At 49.9% G+C, this 17,669-nt stretch overlaps 1 protein-coding gene across 30 annotated transcripts in view; it reads right to left on the bottom strand.

The window, feature by feature from the left end:
• CERS4 (ceramide synthase 4) overlaps positions 1-17,669 on the bottom strand; it is a 50,898-nt gene that overhangs the window by 13,419 nt on the left and 19,810 nt on the right. For 2 of the 30 annotated variants that reach the window (XM_065536053.2, XM_074025666.1), the window contains exon 2: positions 7,334-7,450. The exons of 26 other annotated variants lie outside the window; for them this stretch is intronic. The gene's annotated coding sequence lies outside the window, so the exon portion shown is untranslated. Of the gene's footprint in view, positions 1-7,333; positions 7,451-8,244; positions 8,295-17,669 lie in introns of those variants that run through there. 2 more of the 30 variants (XM_065536051.2, XM_074025667.1) reach the window with 1 other exon arrangement.

Genomic DNA, 17,669 nt, shown 5'->3' with positions numbered 1-17,669 from the left:
CCAGAGCCCACAAAGCAAGTGGGTAAGAGAGCCTATCGCATGACTGAGCTTGCCGGATAACGGAGTGGCGGTCAAGGTGGGGCAGCTCTAGCCAGCATGTCCCAGCCTGCCTGAGGAGCCCAAAGAGCTGCTCCCTTTCCTGAGATCTTGAGCCGAGGGTCCGGCCTACCACAGTGGTTCCCACTCAAAAGTTTGTTCATTCATTTATCTGTCCACCCTCCCCCCGTCCATCCCTGTCCACCCACCCATCCATCAATCTGTTCATCAAAACATCTGTCCATCCACCCATCATCCACCTATCCACTCATCCATCTATCCATCTATCCACTATCCATCCATCCACTATCCATCCATCTGTCCACCCACCCATTCATCCATCCATCGTCCATCCATCCACCTACCCATTCATCCATCCCTCTGTCCACCCCTCCAAACATCTGTCCATCCAACCGTCATCTATCCACCTACCCATTCATCCATCCACCCGTCCACCCATCCAAGCATCTGTCCACCCACCCGTTCATCCACCTATCCATCCATCTGTTCACCCATCCAAACCACCCATCATCCACCCACCCAAACATCTGTCCATCTATCCATCATCCATCTATCTACCCAATTTTCCATCCACCGATCCAAAAATCTGTCCATCTACCCACCCATCTAAACATCTGTCTATCCACTCATCACTCACCTGTGTATCCTTCCACCCACCTATTCTTCTGTCCCTCTATTCTTCCATCTACCCTTCTATCCATCCATTTATCCATCTGTCCTTGCATCTATGCATCTGTCCATCCGTCCGTCCACCCACCCACCCAGGCAAGAGATGTTCTCCAACTGACTTGTACGTGGCAGGTCAGGGCTGGGCCTTGGCGACACAGCAGGGGAACAATGCCAACACATTCCTGCCCAGTTCATAGACCAACAGAGAAGGCAGCCAATAAACAAGTAAACAGATTCACAAATGAATGAAATATGAAAGTGTAACGGGGCCGAGTAGAAAACAGAGTGGCATGATTTTAAATGTGATCAAGAAGAGGCTCTCTAAGGAGGCACCATCTGAGCTGGGATTTAAAGATGAAGAGGTCAGGCCAGGCCCGGTGGCTCATGCCTGTAATCCCACACTTTGGGAGGCTGAAGCAGGTGGATCACCTGAGGTCAGGAGTTCAAGACCAGCCTGGCCCACATGGTGAAACCTCGTCTCCATTAAAAATACAAAAATAATTAGCCAGGCGTGGTGGTACGTGCCTGTAACCCCAGCTACTTGGGAAGCTGAGGCAGGAGAATCACTTGAACCTGGGAGGCAGAGGTTGCAGCGAGTCGAGATCATGTCACTGCACTCCAGACTGGGCGACAAAGTGAGACTCCATCTAGGAAAAAAAAAAAAAAAAAAAAACCAAAGATGAGGAGGTCAGGCCAGGCACAGTGGCTCATACCTGTAATCCCAACACTTTGTGAGGTCGAGGCAGGTGAATTGCTTGAGCCCAGGAGTTCAAGACCAGACTGGGCAACATAGCGAGACTCTGTCTCTACAAAAAATTTAAAAAGCAGTCAGGTGTGGTGGCATGTATCTGTAGTTCTAGCTCTTCAGGAGGCTGAGGTGGGAGTCCAACTCGAGCCCAGGAGTTCGAGGCTGCAGGGAGCTATAATCACACCACTGTACTCCAACCTGGAGGACAAAGCAAGACCCTACGTTTGGGAAAAACAAAAAAGAGAAGAGAAGGTTGTGGGTTTGCACACAAGAAAGTGGGGCTAGGGGAGAGGTTTTCTAGATAAATACACAGCAGGTGCAAGGGCTCTGAGGCAGGACCTTGCCTGGCATGTCGGAGGAACAGCGAGGAGGCCCGTGTGGCTGGTACAGAGTGAGCGAGGGAGGAGAGGAGGGCAGGTAGGTGATGAGGGGCAGCACAGAGCCTGCAAGGCATGGGGGCCACAGGGAAGAATCTGGATTATTTCCCCCAACATTTTATTTTGAGATGAAGTCTCACTCTGCCGCCCAGTCTGGAGTGCAGTGGCGTGATCTCAGCTCACTGCAACCTCCACCTTGCAGGTTCAAGCAATTCTTGTGCCTCAGCCTCCCAAGTAGCTGGGATTACACCACCACACCTGGCTAATTTTTGTATTTTTAGTAGAGATGGGGTTTCGTTATGTTGGCCAGGCTGGTCTCAAACTCCTGACCTCAAGTAATCTGCCTGCCTCAGCCTCCCAAAGTGCTGGGATTACAGGCACGAGCCACCACGCCTGGCCTTCCCCCAACATTTTATAACAAACATTTCAAACCTACGGAAAAGTTGAAAGAATTTTACAGTGAATACCTGTATTCCCACCACTACATTCTCCCCTTTGCATTCCGTTCTATTTATTCCATCACCCATCTGCCTCTGCCTGTCCATCCCTCTACCCACCCATCAGTCTATCTGGTTATTCCCGACGTATTTCAAAGTAGGCAGCTGACCTCAGGCCACATCACCCCTACACATGTCAGCACACAGATCATTAACTAGCGTTCAATATTTGCTTATGGGTTTTTCCTTTCAAGGTAAAATGTACCCAAGTGAAATGCAGGCTTTTTTAGACAGGGTCTCACTCTGTGACCCAGGCTGGAGTGCAGAGACCATGGCTCCCTGAAGCCTTGACCTCCTGGACTCAGGTGGTCTTTTCATGTCAACCCCCACACTGCCAGGACCATAGGCACGCACCACCATGACTGGCTAATTTTAAAAATTTTTGTGTAAAGAGAGGGTCTCCCTATGTTGCCCAGGCTGGTCTCAAACTCCTGGCCAAGCGATCCTCCCACCTTGGCCTCCTGAAGTGTTGGGATTACAGGCATGAGCCACTGCACCTGGCCTGCACACATCTTAAGGGTATAGTCACTGAGTTTGGACAAAACTATATACCTGGCTAATCCAATCTCCCATCACAAATATTCCCTCTAGAAACTTCCTTCTCGCCTCTTCCCAGTCAACCTCCACCACTGTCCTGTCACCCAAAGGTAACACCCATTCCATTCCAATTTTTGTTTTTTTTTGTTGTTGTTGAGACAGGGTCTCACTCTGTGGCCCAGGCTGGAGTAGAGTGGTGCAATCACAGCTTACCGCAGACTTGACCTCCTGGGCTCAAGCGATCCTCCCCGCTCAGCCTCCCAAATTGCTGGGATTATAGGCATGAGCCACCTTGCCCTGACCCCCACTACCTTTTGTCATCATAGCTTAGTTTTGTCAGTTCTTCATGACAACCTTGCCATGTTACGAAATAAAAACAGGCTGGGCACGGTGGCTCACGCCTGTAATCCCAGCACTTCAGGAGGCCAAGGTGGGTGGATCACTTGAGATCAGGAGTTTGAGACCAGCCTGGCCAGCATGGTGAAACCCCATCTCTACTAAAAATACAAAAATTAGCCAGGCATGGTGGCAGGCGCCTGTAATCCCAGCTACTCAGGAGGCTGAGACAGGAGAATCGCTTGAACCCGGGAGGCGGAGGCTGCAGTGAGCCAAGATCATGCCATTGCACTCCAGCCTGGGTGACAGAGCAAGACTCCGTCTCAAAAATAAATAAAATAAAAATAAAAATACCATAACCCCAGTGTTTAGGAGGCTGAGACAGGAGGATTGCTTGAGCCCAGGGGTTTGAGACCAGCCTGGACATCACAGTGAAACTCTGTCTCTACAAAAAATATAAAAATTAGCCGGGCATGGTGGCATGTGGCCATAATCCCAGCTACTCATGAGGCAGAGGCAGGAGGATCGCTTAAAGCCCAGGAGTTCAGGGCTGCAATGAGCTGTGATCATGCCACCTTACTCCAGCCTGAATGACAGAGTGATACCTGTCTCCAAAAACAGAGTAAATAAAGAATAAAAATATACAAATAAAATAATAGACCCAGGTGCAGTGGCTCATGCCTGTAATTCCAGCACTTTGGGAGACTGAGGCAGAAGAACTGCTTGAAGACAAGAGTTCAAGACCAGCCTGGGGGGCAGCCGGTCGTGGTGGCTCACCCCTGTAATCCCAGCACTTTGGGAGGCTGAGGTGGGCAAACTGCTTTCCAGGGTGAGACTGCACCATTTTACACTCCCACCAGGTGAATGTGGGGGTTCCACTGCCCTTGGTTCTATTTTGAATAATGCAGGGATCCTCACGGTGTTGGTTGCCATGCAGGGCGTAGCATTTTGGAGGCCAGAAGAGGGTACTCTGGTGTGTGCCGGTGAGATGAGGTAGAGATAAGGGTATAGATTCCAGAGACATTTTAGAGGTGGGGCCCCCCAAGAGCCAAACGCTTTCCAAAGTGGAGCCAGAGAAGGGGTGGGAGAGGAAATTGTCAAGATATTGTTCAAAGGATATGAAATTTTCGGTTAGCAGGAGTAGTAAGTCCAAGAGATCTACTGTATATCATGATGATTTTAGTTAATAACGTAGTATATACTGGAAAATTGCTAAGAGACTACATTTTCTGCGGGGAGGGAATCTCACTCTGTCATCCAGTCTGGAACACAGTGGCACAATCACAGCTCATTGCAGCCTCAATCTCCGGGGCTCAAGCCATCTTCCTGCCTCAGCCTCCTCAGTAGCTGGGACTACAGGCTCCAGCCACCATACCGAGCCATTTCCTGCCTTTTCTGGCTTTAGAGGCTGCCTGCATCCTCTGGCTCCTGGTCCCTTTCTCAATCTTCAGGGCCAGCAATGGCTCATTGGGTCTTTCTCCCATCTCGTCATTCTGACAATGTGTCTCCTGCCTCCATCTTCTTCATTTTAGTACCCTTGTGATGACACTGGGTTCACCCAGATAATCTCCCTTCTCAAAGTCAGCTGATTACCAATCTTAATTCCATCTTCAGCCTCAACCCACTTGGCCACTGAAGCTGTCAGCCTTCCAATCTGAAGAACTGGATGAACCAGAATGGGTGAGCTGATTTCAGGACAGGAGTCAGGCTAAGTGTCACACAACACAAATTGTGGGTGCAGGGGTGGGCAGCTAAAACGTTCCTGTGGGCATGTGGAAGAGGCAGGAGCTACTCAGGTTTGGGGCACAGGCCTACGGCGGGTGAGGCCTGGGTAGGACTTGTCAGTGAGTGGCTGCTGTCGAAATCCATGAAGATAGATGGAATCCTCTATCTATCAGCAAGGGGTCAACAAGACCCTGTTTTGGGGGAAAAAAAAGGAAGAGAGTGCACATGAAGGGGCAGGCTGAGTACTATGCCATGGGGCACCTGACATTTAAGCATCAATGAAGTATTAGGAGCAACTGCTATCATTGGATACTCTGGCTGGAGAGGGGCACTAGAAGTCAGTGGCCCAACAAGCAGTCAAGGGTGTGGGATAACCGCTAGTCTAGACCTACAATGAGGCCCAAGCATCCCAGAGTAGACACATGAACAGCTGGGTAGATGTGGGGACTTCAGCCCAGGTGGTTGATTTCTCAAGAAAAAGAAACCATCTTCACTAGCAGACAAGGTTGGCTTGATCCTATGTGCCCATGGGGGCTCAAGGACTCATGGCCAGCTGGCACTCCTGGTCCCAACTGTACTCAGCCTCACAGCCAGAGCCATGACCACTGCAGGGTATTTGCAATCCCCCCCACCTTTTTTTTTTGAGACAGGGTCTCACTTTATCACCCAGACTGGAGTGCAGTGGCCTGATCATAGCTCACTTCAGCCTCAAACTCCTGGGTTCAAGCCATCCTCCCACCTCAGCCTTCTGAGTCACTGGTGCAGCCTTCTCAGAGACCCTGCTAACTTTCTGACAGACCCCCAGGTGCAGATGGAATGGGGCTAGGTGTCCCCGGAAGGCCCAGGCATCCAGACCCCCAGCTCCATGTTTTCCCCTCACCCAAGGGTCTTGGATGCATCCTTGCACACCTTGGTGTATTCAAGTCATGATAAGCATAGGAGGGAGAACCACAGGAGCAATGGCTTCTCACAATCTCAAGCCTCACCTCTGCTGATGTGCCCAGCTTCAATGCCCACCAGTTCACTAGCTGATACTCTGCTCCCACCAGACCATATAATTTCACACATCATAGCCTTTACAAATACTGGCCTCTGCCTAGAATACTCATTTAGTATTTGGGTGCTGAAGACAGAAAATGGTGGGGAAAACAAGCAACATCTCTGCCCTGAAGGGCTTAAACACTTTCTTTCTCTGTTTGGCAAACTCGTATGCATCCTTCAAAACCCAGCTCAGTTGTCACCTCCTCCTGAAAGCAGCCCCTGATTGCCTTGCTTTGGATCCTGTTAAAGCACCCTCCCCCAACCCTGTTTTATTCACTGTGATGTCAGGAGCTGGCCAGTGTTTTTGCAGGGAGGGTTGGAGAAGGAAGCATAACCAGTTCTCAACTCCACTGTCCTCTGCTGAATCATGCCCATCCCTTCCTCAGTGGAACAGAAAGGGGAACAGATGCATTTTCTAAACCAAGGAGCTCTCCAAGGAAGCTTCAGACCTGATATGCCCTGATTGCAGAGGTCTGGCCCCAGTGGTCCTACTCTCTCACTAACCTCACCAACCTGTCTCTGTTCCCTTCCCTCTTCTCCCTCTTAAAGCATAAATAAAAGATGCTGTGGTTTGAGAAAAGAACAGGGTCTGGAGTCCAGCAGACTGGCTGGAGTCCTGGCTGCAATGCTTCAAAGCCCCGGGAGCCTCAATTTCATCACCTGTTGGTGGGACAGGTGCCCTCCCTGAAGGGTGGTTAAGCAGCTCAGAGACCTTGCACCTGGGGCAAAGAGGCAGAGTCTGGCATATGGGAGGGTCTCAGGTATGGCTGTAACCAGGCACCTCAGGCCAGCAAGGTTCAACTTCTCCTCCTGAGGGAAGGGAGGAAATGAGGTTGAGGGATGTGTTCCTCAATTTCTAGCTTTTCTCTTTTGGATCCAGTTCTGTTCATTCCCTGTCATCCTCTGTCTTCCTGGGCCTCAGTTGTCCCATCTGAAAAATGGGTACAGCTAGCTTGCCTCTTTGTTCTATCAGGCTATTGTGAGGCTGAGGGCAGGCAGGCAGTTTATAAACACTCCATGCTGATATCACAACGGATCTGATTCCTGATTCCTGCCTCACTCGTTTACCAGCCATGAAACATGGCCTGTCTGTGCCTCAGTTTCATCTGTAAAATGGAACAAACAATCGTCCCTCTTCCACATGGACTGGTTGCGAATGGCACCTGAGGTAGAATGAGCACCTAGTAAAATTTAGAGGACTGGGTGCAGTGGCTCACACCCAGCACTTTGAGAGGCCGAAGTGGGAGGATTGCCTAAGGTCAGGAGCTGGAGACCAGCCAGGGCAACATAGCGAGATCCCATCTTTACAAAAAATTTAAAAATTAGGTGGGCATAGTGGCATACACCTGTAATCCCGGCTACTCAGGAGGCTGAGGTGAGAGGACTGGTTGAGCCCACGAGTTTGAGGCTGCAGGGAGCTGTGATCACACCACTGCACTCTAGCTTGGGCAACAGAGCAGATCCTGTTTTGGAAAAAAACAAACCCCAAAAAACAGCTTAGAGACCGTGATGGTTACCAGTAGACAGGAGGCAGGGGCAGGATGGGGAGTGGTCTGCAAGGAAGGGGTGCTGGCCTGTGGAGGCTTCTAGATGGTTCTTCCAAGCCCTTAGGACGGTTTCTAGCATCTGAGGTGTCTAAGGCTGCTGGAAGCTTTCCTTTCCTCTGCCACCTTCCCTTAAATCTGCAGCTGATGTGCTTGGGCTGGGCTGGACGACAGCAGCTTCGGGGTCATCTGCAGAGCCACCGCGTGGGTGGCAGGGCCAGTGTGACTGGCTCGAGTCTCTCTTCTCCCCTCACCCCACCCGCCCCCAAGCCTGGCTGCTGTTTGAAACCTCCCTGGCCCCACTCCCAGCTCGGCCCCTGCCACCTGGGAACCAAACTGATAATCCTTCTTAGTGGCTAAAAATAGCCCTGGATTGGGGGAAAGAAAGAGAATGGGGCTTTGTACTGACACGGGAGGTGGGTTGGGGGGAATGAGCAGAGGATCCCGGCCCCCCTCCAGCGGTCTGAGTGAGAAGGACTGGTCCCCACGGCTTCCCAGAATCCCCAAGGACTCCGAGACTGCTCAGCAGATCAGAGCTATGCACATAGGTTTGTGTTGTTTTGCTTTCAATCTAGCTGGAAATACAGGACTATGTCCCGGGTTGTGAAAAAGGCAATTAATTCAGACCCCAGATGTCTGGGCCTCCCAGAGATGAAAACACACACACACACACACACACACACACACACACATGCATATATTGACTCACTCACCCGCCCCTGCTGCCTGGCCTGCTGCCTGGGGTCACCTGATTCCTGCGGCCAGAGGCTCAGACGGGAGCACGTGACGTTCTGGAAGGAAGAGGGCTGTTTGCAGATAACCACAGCCTGCCTCTGCACCAGGTCCTGGCTGTCCCTTCCAGATGGCCCTGTCTCTTCTACTCTGAGCCTCTATGAGCAGCGGCCTCACACAGGGTGCTAGTGACCAGAGATGCCACCGGTTGAGGTACCACTCCCCGCAAAGACTCCAAGGTGGACCTCTAGTCCAAGGTTCCGCCTTACCTGAGCCCCTTATTTCTGGACACATTCTTGCCCTCTACATTCTGGCCCTGCTGCCTCCCCAGCTTAATCCACAGCAACTGCTGCTTGCTGGGCTTCCAACTCACCAAGCTCACTTGTACCATGTTTGCACCCCAGACAGTCACATACATGTCTGACTGTGTCATCATTCATATCTCAGCTCAAATGTCACCTCCTCCAAGAAGTCTTCTCAGACTACCACCAGAGAGGCCACCATATTATTCTGTCTCCTGATCCTGTGTAGTTCCTTCAACCCTCTTGTCCCAGTTGATCTGTTTCATTGGGGTGCCTTCTTCACCCCAAGGCATAAGTTTCATGAAAGAAAGTGGTTTGAGTCACAGCTGTATTCTCAGAGCTTCAGATAGGGCTGGACACATTAGATGCCAACTAAATGTTTGCTACATGGATGAATGAGTAGAATAGACAGATGGACAGGTGGGAGGGTGCAAGGACGTTAGCTCAGGTGGTCAAACTCTCTAGAAAAATAACCCACCCTTAACAGGCATGGTTGGATTGATCTCCATAAACATTCCCATAAAGGAAACTTGGGAACTGGGAAGCCCGAGGCTCAAAGCAAGAGGTGACTGGATACAGATCACAGGTCACTCAGTCAACAAGGGGCAGGGTCAAGGCTAGAAGCTCCCCTGGGTGACGAGGGAGCTGCTTTGCCCCCACAGTGGGCTCAGGGTTCATAGGATCCTGTGGAGGCTTCCCCAGGCCTACCTCTGCTGATTAAAGTTTCCCCAAAAAGCAAGCTTCTCCTTCTATTTGCCCTCTGAGCTCTCAGGGTACTAGGCGCTCAGCATGAAATTTTTCTTTTTTTTTTTTTTTGAGATGGAGTTTCGCTTTTGTTGCCCAGGCTGGAGTGCAGTGGCGCGATCTCGGCTCACTGCAACCTCTGCCTCCCGGGTTCAAGCGATTCTTTTGCCTCAGTCACCCGAATAACTAGGATTACAGGCGTTTGCCATCACACCTGGATCATTTTTGTATTTTTAGCAGAGTCAGGGTTTCACCATGCTGGCCAGGCTGGTTTCGAACTCCTGACCTCAGGTGATCCATCTACAGCAGCCTCCCAAAGTGCTGGGATTACAGGTGTGAGCCACCATGCCTGGCCACAATTTTTCTTTCTTAAAGAGATAGGGCCTCGTTCTGTTGCCCAGACTGGAGTGCAGTGGCACCACTGCAGCTCACTGCAGCCTTGAACTCTTGGACTTAAGTGATCCTCCCGCCTCAGCCTTCCAAACAGCTGGGACTACAGGAGCATGCCACCACACCCAGCTCCTTTTCATTAGTTTTTTATAGAGATAGGGTCTCGGTATGCTGCCCAGGCTGGTCCTTGCACTCCTGGTCTCGAGCCATTCTCCCACTACAGCTTCCTAAGGTGCTAGGATTACAGACACAAGCCACCACACCCAGCCTCCGCATGCAATTTCTTAACATCTATGCCCCTGGCAGCTCAGGAGCCTTGGTAAACTGGGCCATGTCCCCTGGGTATCCCCAGCCTCCTCCCCTATTCCACCTTCTTGGAACCATTCCCTGGCAACCATCTCTCCTATCAGCCCCCTCAAAAGCTACAACCAATACTGGACCATGAGGATCCCCCAGCAGGTGCCCGCCCAACTCTGGCCTGGTGCTGGCTGCGGGAAAGAAGAGGGGCCTCCACCTCCTCACCCTTCTGGAATTATCTCTCTTCTGCAGCTCTATTCAAGCTCTGGTTATCTCAGCCCCATGCCATCCAGATGCTATGATTCCCAAGACCAGCTCAAGCCCCCAGGCCTCTGCATCAGTGCTCTTTTTCCGACACGCCTCCACCCTCTTCCCTGGGCCGGTTCACACTTGCCTCTCAAGTCCTGCATCAGATTAAAATCCCTATTTAAGAGGCCTCCCCTGCTCTTCCTATGTTAGGCAGAGCCCCCTCCCCAGCCAATCCCCTCCCTCCCCTAGGGCTTTCTTCGGAGCCAGCCGTGGCTCCCTGGAGGTTGGAGTACTCGAGTCGGCCTCTAAGTCTCTCCCCAATAAGTGACGGTCAGGCCAGGGTGAGACCTCCAGGGGCCCCCAGCATCCCAGAGCAAGTAGGGGAGGTCCATCAGGGAGGCCTCAAAGGCCGAGGGAGGAGAGAGGATCTGATCTCTGGGGGTTGGAGGGAAAGAATGAACAGTCCCCAGCCCCAAAGGTGGAGTAGTGGGGCAGGGGTAGTGGTGGGGGATTAGCATCTGATTGTTACTCAGAGGCAGGATTAAGTATACGTGTGGGAGTGTGAGGGGAGCCCACTTGGGCTATTACTGGTTAAAAAAAAAAAAAAAAAAAAAAAGGAAAAATAAAAACAGCATTATGGAAGTATAATCAATAGGCAAGAAGCTGTACGTGTTTAAAGTGTGAGATCCAACACTTTTTTTTTTTGAGATGGAGTCTCGCTCTGTCACCCAGGCTGGAGTGCAGTGGCGTGATCTAGGTTCACTGCAAGCTCCACCTCCAGGTTCAAGCAATTCTCCTGCCTCAGCCTCCCACGTAGCTGGGATTACAGGCACGTACCACCATGCCCAGCTAATTTTGCGTTTTTAGTAGAGATGAGGCTTCTCTACGTTGGCCAGCCTGCTCTTGAACTCCTGACCTCAGGTGATCTGCCCGCCTCCGCCTCCCAAAGTGCTGAGATTACAGGCATGAGCCACGGCACCCAGGAGATCCAACACATTTTGACATAGGTACACACCCATGAAATCAGCCTCTCAATCAAGATAATGAACAGGACGCTGGAGGCTGGGTGAGCTATACCTAGTCCAGCAGCCTTTACCAGGTCCAAGGTAACAGGATTTTTATCTATAACCGTCTCTATGTTCCTGGGGCAGATAACTGTGAGAGAACTAACAGCAAGGTGCCTTGCAAGCTAAGAAATAAACCGATTTATTTATTTTTCCCTTTTCCTTTTTTTTTTTTTTTTTTTGAGACAGAGTCTCGCTCTGTTGCCCAGGCTGGAGCACAGTGGCGTGATCTCGGCTCACTGCAACCTCCACCTCTCGGGTTCAAGAGATTCTACTGCCTCAGCCACCCTGAGTAGCTGGAATTACAGGTCCATGCCACGATGCCCAGCTAATTTTTGTATTTTTAGTAGAGACGGGGTTTTGCTATGTTGGCCAGGCTGGTCTCAAACTCCTGGCCTCGAGTGATCCACCCGCCTTAGCTTCCCAAAGTGCTGGGATTACAGGCATAAGCCACTGCATCCAGCCCTGTTTTTTCTTTTTTTAAAAGACAGCATCTGGTTCTGTTGCTCAGGCTGGAGTGCAGTGGTGAGATTGCGGCTTATTGCTACCTCTGCCTCTTGGGCCTAAGTGATCCTCCCATCTCAGCCTCCCAAGTAGCTAGGACTATACAGGTGGGTGCCACCACGCCCAGCTAATTTTTGTACTGTTTTGTAGAGGTGGGATTTCACCATGTTGCCCAGGCTGGGCTCAAGCGATACTCTTGCCTTGGCCTCCCAAAGTGCTGGGATTACAGGCATGAATCACTGCGCCCAGCCATAAGCAGAAATTTGACCCAAACACTTGGGAAAGTTGAAGAAACACCTAGCAGATACAGAGTTCCCTCTCCAAAGAAAACCTTACTAATGCATATGTCATGTTAGGAAACGTCTTTCTCGATCTGAACTAACAAAACTGTGGTACACCAAACAACAAGTTATGAAATAGGACACGTAAAACCTTTTTTTTTTTTTTTTTTTTTTTTTTTTTTTTGAGACTGAGTCTGGCTCTGTCGCCCAGGCTGGAGTGCAGTGGCCGGATCTCAGCTCACTGCAAGCTCCGCCTCCCGGGTTTACGCCATTCTCCTGCCTCAGCCTCCGGAGTAGCTGGGACCACAGGCGCCCGCCACCTCGCCCGGCTAGTTTTTTGTATTTTTTAGTAGAGACAGGGTTTCACCGTGTTAGCCAGGATGGTCTCGATCTCCTGACCTTGTGATCCACCCGTCTCAGCCTCCCAAAGTGCTGGGATTACAGGCTTGAGCCACCGTGCCCGGCTTTTTTTTTTTTTTTTTTTGAGACGGAGTCTCGCTGTGTCGCCCAGGCTGGAGTGCAGTGGCCGGATCTCAGCTCACTGCAAGCTCTGCCTCCCGGGTTTTTACGCCATTCTCCTGCCTCAGCCTCCCGAGTAGCCGGGACTACAGGCGCCCGCCACCTCGCCCGGCTAGTTTTTTGTATTTTTTAGTAGAGACGGGGTTTCACCGTGTTAGCCAGGATGGTCTCGAACTCCTGACCTCGTGATCCGCCCGTCTCGGCCTCCCAAAGTGCTGGGATTACAGGCTTGAGCCACCGCACCCGGCCACGTAAAACCTTTTCAACTAGAAGGTATTTAGTTTTGTTTTTTTTTCTTGGGATAGGGTCTTGCTCTGTTGCCCAGGCTGGACTACAGTGGCATGATCACAGCTCACTGCAGCCTCAACCCCCCAGGCTCAGGTGATCCTCCCATCTCAGTCTCCTGAGTATCTGGAACCACAGACACATGCCACCAGCCTGCCTAATTTTAAAATTCTTTATAGAGATGGCGGGGAGGGTCTCACTATGTTGCCTGGGCTAGTCTCAAACTCCTAGGTTCAAGCAGTCCTCCCGCCTCGGCTTCCCAAAGTGCTGGGATTATAGGCATGAGCCACCACAGCCAGCCTGAACTAGAAGATTTATTTTTTATTTTTTTTTTGACAGGGTTTCTCCATGATGGCCAGGCTGGTCTCGAACTCCTGACCTCAGGTGATCCACCTCCCTCGGGCCTCCCAAAGTGCTGGGATTATAGGCATTAGCCACCATGCCTGGCCTGAACTAGAAGTTTTAAAACAGCAAATGGGGGAAAAAAAACAAAGACGGCCAGGAGCGGTGGCTCACGCCTGTAATCCCAGCACATTGGGAGGCTGAGGCAGGTGGATCACCTGAGGTCAGGAGTTTGAGACTAGCCTGACCACATGGTGAAACCTCGTCTCTACTAGGCCGGGTGTGGTGGCTCACACCTGTAATCCCAGCACTTTGGGAGGCCGAGGGGGGCAGATCACGAGGTCAGGAGATTGAGACCATCCCAGCAAACACGGTGAAACCCCGTCTCTACTAAAAATATAAAAATTAGCCAGGCATGGTGCTATGTGCCTGTAATCCCAGCTACTCGGGAGACTGAGGCAGGAGAATCGCTTCAGCCTGGGAGGCGGAGGTTGCAGTGAGCCAAGATCGCACCATTGCACTCCAGCCTGGGCAACAAGAGCGAAACTCTGTCTCAAAAAAAAAAAAAAAAAAAAACAAACAAACAAAAAACAAAACAAAAGGAAGAAAAAGAGGAGGAAGATACAACATGGATAAACCTTGAGGACATTATGTTGAATGAAATAAACCCGTCACAAGAGGACAAATCCTGTATGATTCCACTTATACAAGGTCTCCAGAGTAATCCCATTCATAGAGACAGAAAGTAGAATGGGACCAGGTGCGGTGGCTCACGCCTGTAATCCCAGCACTATGAGATGCCGAGGTGGGCGGATCACCTGAGGTCAGGAGTTTGAGACCAGCCTGGCCAACATGGTGAAACCCCGTCTCTACTAAAAATACAAAAATTAGCCGGGCATGGTGGCGGGCACCTGTGGTCCCAGCTACTCGGGAAGCTGAGGCAGGACAATCGCTTGAACCCAGGAGGCAGAGGTTCCAGTGAGCTGAGACTGCACCACTGCACTCCAGCCTGGGCAACAGAGCAAGACTCTGTCTCAAAAAAAACAAAAACAAAACCTATCTGAAAGCTCTAATGCTGCAATATCCAGGATGGTAGCCACTAGCTATATGTGCCCATTTAAATTTAAATACATTAAAATTAGTTAGGTTGGTCTCTGTGGCTCACGCCTGTAATCCCAGCACTCTGGGAGGCTGAGGCGGGCAGATCACCTGAGGTCAGGAGTTCGAGACCAGCCTGGCCAACATGGTGAAAGCCCCTCTCTACTAAAATACAAAAAATTAGCTGGGCATGGTGGTACGTGCCTGTAATCCCAGCTACTCGGGAGGCTGAGGCAGGAGAATCACTTGAACCTGGGAGGCGGAAGTTGCAGTGAGCTGAGATCGCACCACTGCACTCCAGCCTGGGTGACAGAGCAAGACTCCGCCTGAATAAAATAAAATAAAATAAAATTAGCCGGGTGTGGTGGCTTTTGCTTGTAATCCCAGGCTGAAGTTGGAAGATTGCTTGAGGCCAGGAATTTGAGACCAGGCTGGACAACATAGACAGACCCCCATCTCTTAAAAAAAAAATAAAAATAGGCCGGGCGCGGTGGCTCAAGCCTGTAATCCCAGCACTTTGGGAGGCCGAGACGGGCGGATCACGAGGTCAGGAGATCGAGACCATCCTGGCTGACATGGTGAAACCCCGTTTCTACTAAAAAATACAAAAAACTAGCCGGGCGAGGTGGCGGGCGCCTGTAGTCCCAGCTACTCGGGAGGCTGAGGCAGGAGAATGGCGTGAACCCAGGAGGCGGAGCTTGCAGTGAGCTGAGATCCAGCCACTGCACTCCAGCCTGGGCGGCAGAGCGAAACTCTGTCTCAAAAAAAAAAGAAAAAGAAAATAAATAAATAAATAAAAATAAAATAAAAATATTCAGGCTGGCTGCGGTGGCTCATGTCTGTAACCCCAGCACTTTGGGAGGTCAAGGTGGGAGGATCACATGAGCCCAGGAGTTTAAGACCAGCCTGGACAGCACAGTGAAACCTTACTTCCACTTAAAAAAAAAAAAAATTCAGCAAGGCCTGGTGGTGTCTGCCTGTAGTCCTAGCTACTCAGGAGGCTGAGGTGGAAGGATGACAAGCCTGGGAGATCTAGCCTGCAGGGAGCTGTGATCACACCACCACACTCTTTAACCTGGGCAACAGAGTGAGACCCTGTCTCAAAAAAAAAGGTTTAAATAGAAAGGTTTTAATAAATATGTTGCCCTAACAACATTTGTATGCTCAATAGCCACATGTAGCCAGTGGCTACCACTTTGGACAGTACAGATATGGAACATTTCCATCGTTGTAGAAAGTTCTAGGCCAGGTATGTTGGCTCACGCCTGTTATCCCAGCACTTTGGGAGGCCGAGGTGGGCGGATCACCTGAGGTCGGGAATTTGAGACCAGCCTGACCAACATGGAGAAACCATCTTTACTAAAAATACAAAAAAATTAGCCGGGCGTGGTGGCACATGCCTGTGATTCCAGCTACTAGGGAGGCTGAGGCAGGAGAATTGCTTGAACCTGGGAGGCACAGGTTACGGTGAGCCAAGATCGTGCCACTGCACTCCAGCCTCGGCAACAAGAGGGAAACTCCGTCTCAAAAAAAAAAAAGAAGAAGAAGAAAGAAAAGAAAAGAAAAATTCTACTGGAGGCTGGGTGTGGTGGCTCATGCCTATAATCCCAGCACTTTAGGAGGCTGAAGTGGGCGGATCACGAGGTCAGGAGATCGAGACCATCCTGGGTAACATGGTGAAACCCCGTCTCTACTAAAAATACAAAAAATTAGCTGGGCGTGGTGGTGGCACCTGTAGTCCCAGCTACTCAGGAGGCTGAGGCAGGAGACTCACTTGAACCCAGAAGGCGGAGGTTGCAGTGAGCCAAGATTGTGCCACTGTACTCCAGCCTGGGCGACAGAGCAAGATTCTGTCTCAAAAAAAAAAAAAAAAAGAAAAAAGAAAAAAGAAAAAAGAAATAAAATTCTACTGGACAGTATCACTCGAGAGAAAACACAAGTAGCAGTTGGAAGGGAATCTATAAATGGAAGAAAGAAATGGCACTGGGTGAATTTCTCATTTGGATTGCTATTCATTGGAGATAAAAACTGGCTTAAAGATTAAGAGGATAGGGCTGGGTGTGGTGGCTCATGCCTATAATTCCACTGCTTCGGGAGGCTGAGGTGGGAGGATTACTTGAGGCTAGGAGTTTGAGACCAGCTTTGGCAACATAGTGAGACCCTGTCTCTACCAAAAAAAAAAAAAAAAAAAAAAAAAAGAAAGAAAAAAAGAAAAAGAAAAAGCTGGGTTAAATGGTACATGCCTGTAGTCCCAGCTACTCAGGAGGCTGAGGTAGGAGGATTCTTGGAGCCCAGAAGCTATGATTGCACCACTGCACTCCAGCCTGGGGGAGCAAGAGAGACTCTCTCTTAAAAAAAAAAAAAAAAAAAAAAGAAAGAAAGAAAGAGAAAGAAAGAAAGGAAGGAAGGAAGAAAGAAAAAGAAAAGAGCCAGAGCCCCATATTCTACATTAAAAGTCTGAGTACATCTCTTGCTGACCCTTAGCCCATGGATATTGGACGTACTCCAAATAGCCCTGCTGAGGCTAACAGAACCAGGCCAAGATTTCATCCACTACCCACCACAGAAGAAACAGACTTTAGAGTCTGAGTCCAGCCAGGTTAACTGCCTGATAAAAAATAAATGTTAAAAAATCAATGCTCTTCAAAGGAACATAACAGAATCCAGAGACTCTGCAACATATCTTCCACAATGTCCAGAACTCAATCCAAAATTACTCGACATCTCACAAAATAGGAAAACATGACCCATGCTCAGGAAAGAAGTTAAAGGAGACTGGCCCTTAAGTAACCCAGATGTTGGCTTTGAGGCAGCTATTATGTCTGTAACTCCAGCACTTTGAGAGGCCAAGGTAGGTGGATCATGAGAGCTCAGGAGTTCAAGACCAGTTGAGCAACATGGTGAAACACTGTCGCTACAAAAAATACAAAAATTAGCTGAGCATGGTGGCATAAGCCAGTAGTCCCAGCTACCTGGGGGGCTGAGGCAGGAGGATCACTTGAGCCCAAGAGGTTGAGGCTGCAGTGAGCTGTGATTGATTGCACTACTGCATTCCAGCCTGGGCAACAGAGTGAGACCCTGTCTCAAAAACAAACAAACAAAACAAAACAAAAAACAAATGGAAATTCTAAAACTTAAAAATGTAGACTATCTGAAATTTTAAAATTCACTGTGTGGGCTTGATAGCAGATTGGAGATGACAAAATAAAGTGTTAACAAATTTAAAGACAGATTGACAGCAAATATCCAAACTGAAGAACAGAGAAGAAAAAAGTTTAAGTAAAAATGGATAGTGGTAATGGTTGCACAACACTTTGAATGTACTTAATAC

This window comes from Macaca fascicularis, chromosome 19, assembly GCF_037993035.2.
Source record: "Macaca fascicularis isolate 582-1 chromosome 19, T2T-MFA8v1.1".
NCBI lineage: Eukaryota > Metazoa > Chordata > Mammalia > Primates > Cercopithecidae > Macaca > Macaca fascicularis.
This window is presented reverse-complemented; position numbering and strand designations above follow the sequence as displayed.